This window comes from Rosa chinensis, chromosome 4 (genome assembly GCF_002994745.2).
Source record: "Rosa chinensis cultivar Old Blush chromosome 4, RchiOBHm-V2, whole genome shotgun sequence".
NCBI classification, from domain to species: Eukaryota; Viridiplantae; Streptophyta; class Magnoliopsida; order Rosales; family Rosaceae; genus Rosa; species Rosa chinensis.
Window position 1 is genome coordinate 16,534,773 of NC_037091.1, and position 4,828 is coordinate 16,539,600.

A 4,828-nucleotide genomic window follows, 5' to 3' on the forward strand; every position below is an offset into this window, starting at 1 on the left:
TTCAGAAACATGCTTTCAAAATCTTCAATAAATCCAATCTACAAAACCCACAAACACAATTGAATTGAAGAAAACATGACAAAACTAAATTGACCCATCAATGAGATGCTAGCAAAACCAATGACAAATGGCCTTTCCTTTGCTACTCTTATCAACTGGAGTAGCAACCTTTCATTTTCCAACTCTCCTGAAAATAAGATGCACATAATACAAATATACACGTATCAGACCTCGCAAACAACAAGCATGAAACTGAAACTTAACAAAGATAGCTAAGCAAAAACAAAGTTTAGATAGGTTATGACCCCAAAAGTGCAAATGCAAATGGAAATAAAATGCTAACTAACCTATCATCTCCTTCTCCGATTCACGAACACCCCGCAATTCGAATCCAGGGGGTTGGCTAAGCTCCTTCACCGATTTCAGAGACGAATCGTACCTTCGAAAAGGAAATTTGAACATAACCCAGACAAAAGATAACCTTGTATCCCCAATTCGAATATAACCCAGCAAACAAAAATCAAATTTGAATAGAAATTTTCAATTAAAACCCTAAAACCCAATCCAAAAGAAACTCTAAATAAATTGATTAACAGTGAATCGAAGGGCTTACCCAACAATAGTGAAACAATAAGGATTGAAAGCGTTGAAATCTTCTCAACACACCAACAAGAACTCGTGAGAGGGATTAAGATGGTTTGGCTGTATGGTTTGAAAAAGTGATTGAGATGGCTGGGTTCTGTGTTTGTCGAAGAGAGATGGGGGAGATTGAGTTTTTAGTTTTGATTAGAGAAGAGTTTAATGGGGGAGATCTGCCAAGAAATTTGTGTTGAGTTGGGGATGCTGGGTTCTTCTGTTCCTAAGGGAGAGTGAGATAGATAGGGTTTCTCAGATGTGGAAGAGAAAATTTTTCAAAGGGTTAAATTTGTCGGGGAGAAAGAAATAGCTTTAAAATTTGGCATATATCCCTTCATGTTGTGCCAAAAAAACAAACAGCTATGAAAAAAAAAATTATCTCCTTTGACGAGACGACAGTTATCTGTCGTCTGAACAAAAAAAAAAAAACATATACAACATGAACCGAAATCAAATTTATCTCCTTTGATTAGACGACAGATAAATGTTGTGTGAAGACAAACCTAATTCTCAAAGCTAACTTACCATGGTATGTTGCTATATTCAGACGACAGTTTTTACACTGTCTGTCGTTAAAATATATCAGACAACAGAAACCAACCTGTCTGTCGTCTGATCTCTGTCGTCTGATGAGGTTATTGGCATAGTGTTGCCCTCTGAATCAACATGTATTGCCCCCAATAGACATCTATTGCCCCTCAATAGAACTTTTGGTCGCCGGAATTGGAACTAATCTCCATAAAATTAGACAAATAAAACTTTAATTAAGGAAAAAAAAAGATTACATCAATTCAAAACGTCTATTGCCCCCCCCCCCCCCCCCCCCCCCCCTTTCGATTGAAAAATTTACAAACACCGACTTTTACATCATCATGCTAACAACCACAACACATGTATTATCACCCTTCTAAAATTAGGTTAACATTCACTTTTATTGGCCGAAATTTGGGGCCCAAGTTTCTAATCTATTGTTTCAAATCAGTTACACACCATCCTATACAATTATGGCTTAGTTACATATAAGTGCATCTTAGAATGTTTTTTTAGCCATAAGGCCACCAACTAGTTTTTTCCTTCATAAGGCCACTAGATTAAAAAAGATGTTATATTTTGGATATTAAAAACTAATATATTTACATAAATGCCACTAGAATACAAAATCAACATTCATTCTCTCTCTCCTCTCCGGCGAGGTCTCCGGTCAACTCTGGCGGGTCTCCGGCTGACCTCCGACAAACTCCAGTCGACCTCCGGCCGACTTCCGGCAGGTCTCCGTAGAACTCCGGCGACCACAAAAACTACTGTCCCCAGTAACAAAAGCTACTCTGGTGAGATTTCTGGCAACCTCCGGCTATGTCACAAAAGCTACTGTCACCAGCAACAAAAGATACTATGGTGAGATTTCCTGCAACCTCCAGCGAGGTCACAAAAGCTACTATCACCAGCAACAAAAGCTACTCTGGTGAGATTTCCGACGAGATAACAAAAACTACTGTCACCAACACCAAAATCTACTATTACCAACAAAACCTATGCTCCCCAAAACCAAAAGCTACTATCCTCACCAACAAAAGCTACTGTCTCCAACACCAAAAACTACTATAACCAGCAACAGACGCTACTGTCACCAATACCAGAAAGCTACTCTCACCATCACCAAAAGTTACTTTCATCAACACTAAAAGCTATAACCAAACATAACAAAAACTACTACCATGCAGAATAAAAGCTACTCCCAGAGACGACTAACAAAGCTATGGATGGAAAAGTAATAATACAACCAGTAATAAAACATGTGCAAAACTATTGGACCAGTAATAAAAAGGTATTGATATAGGTATATAAAGTTACAATAACACATGTACCTTTACTGGATCAGCAACAAAAAGCTACTGACATAGATACAGAAAACTACTATAACACATGTACAAAGCTACTGGACAAGTAATAAAAAGCTACTGACAAAGATACTGATTACACAAAACAAACTGATTATACATGTTGATAGTGTAAGACAATTTCCACCAAGAAATGCTAGAGATACGAAATCACAACAAGAAGAAAATTGAACTTCATTCAAAATCATGTTTTTCCAATTTGATAAGCTATTGACAAAAAACCACTTGAAATCAATTAAAATGAAAACAAAAACTACTGACATCAGCTTTAAACGATACTAACATAGACATAGACAACAACTATCACCGTATTGAAAAGCCACTATAACAGTTATACTGAGCTACTGAATTGACATCAATCAAAACAAAAATAGAAAAGCTACCGATATCAGCTTGAAAAAATACTAACATAAGCATAGAAAGCTACCATCACTGTGTTCAAAACCATTATGTAATAGAGAGGTACTGACTTGAAATCAATCAAAACAAAAACAGAAAAGCTACTGACATCAACTTGAAAATATATTAATGTAGCCGTAAAAAGCTACTATCACTGTGTTGAAAAGCTACTATAACAGTTATAGAGAGTTACTGACATCAGCTTAAAAATCTACTAACGTAGCCGTTAAATACTGTGTATTTAAGCCAAGTTCCCATTGATCTTTGGAACCTAGACTCTTTTCTTCTTGACAATTATTTCATTTTCCTACCAGGTGATTTTAGCAGGTCCCTCTTCTACATAGTCCCAGTCATCATCACCATCGTCATTTGCATTTTCGATCTGCCACAAGTATCATAAGGAAACATAAAAAAACTATCCTCCTGACAATTTGCTCCTCTCAAAGTATTCCAAAATAAGAAGCAATTGATATTCCTTATGAATAGGACTCTCTCTTAGTCCTACCAAGCAATTAATGCTTATCTCAAACATGATAGAGTTCTGACGAAGCAGTAGTTAAGCATCAAAGAACAAATATATTTGTGCTTCCAAATTAATGTTTAGCCTACCATGGACATGTACACAATCATATGTATATCTATAGTGAAAAATTTAAAAGCTGGAAATAACAGCACAACATGCAATAAACTAAACAAAGCAAGCACTAAATCAAAATATAAAGATAGATGAAAAAAACTTGTTGTGGTAATCTTCCAGCGCCTTAATTATGTGTTCCTCTTCTTCTTCTTTTTCTGCTTCGATTGTTTCTTCTTTTGAATCTCCATGGCTTCAATCTAAGCTCTCTCTTGCATAAACATGATCCTCACACTCTCGGACCTCTTGAATCTTGGAGCCTTGCCTCTTCTTCCTCACATCACGCTCTTTGAGATCGATCTCATTCCTAGCTCCGATCTCCCACTGCCGTAGTTGCCAACCACAGTACAGACCTCTATATCCGATTAACCAAATCGAAGATGAAAGGAAGAGGAAGAGGAAGAGGAGAGGAGAGGAGATCTAGTTCCAGTCGGCCAACGTGATTCAGTTCCACCGAGTTAACCGGCATCGTGACGAACACCGGATAGCTGGTCTAGCAAGTCAACGAGCACTGTGACGAAGGTCGTCGTTGTCTGGTGAGACGGATGAGAGAGAGAGAGAAGATGAGGATGCAATTTATTTTTGAAACAGATAAGCTCTATTGAAAAAGATACAGAGAGAGAGAGAGAGAGAGAGAGAGAGAGAGAGAGAGAGAGAGAGAGAGAGAGAGAGAGAGAGAGAGAGAGAGAGAGAGAGAGAGAGAGAGAGAGAGAGAGAGAGCTGAGGGCAAAATAGGTATAGCCTAAAAAAAACTGATGTTTTTAAGCTCTAAAGTGGCCTTATGAGAACAAAAAATGTTAGGTGGCGTTATTGTTAATTAAAGTTTCAAAATGATACTTATGAGTAATTTTCTAAATTATCATGGCAACATAATAACAATTATCATGGACCATTCAAAAAAAAAAATCAATTATCATGGCAATATAATAACAATATATATTGTTTCTTTTTTAGGCCAGAACTAGTTGAGCTGGGCTTCGAATTGATCATTTTGGCCACCCATTCTAGATCACATGCAGAAGCCAATCTCTACTGTGAAATCAGCGTTATCTTGTTTGATTTGTACATCATGATCATAAATCCTTGGAGATATAATGAGCTGCAGTGATCTACAATCATAACACACCTGCAAAGAAAACCCAAACAATAAAATATCCAAAGAAGACCAACAAAGCTAGATAGCTGCATCAGATTAGTAATTAGGGCAAAGACAAGTTGAGCCGTGTTTTTTTTGAATCATATAGTGTTATTTGTATCCTTC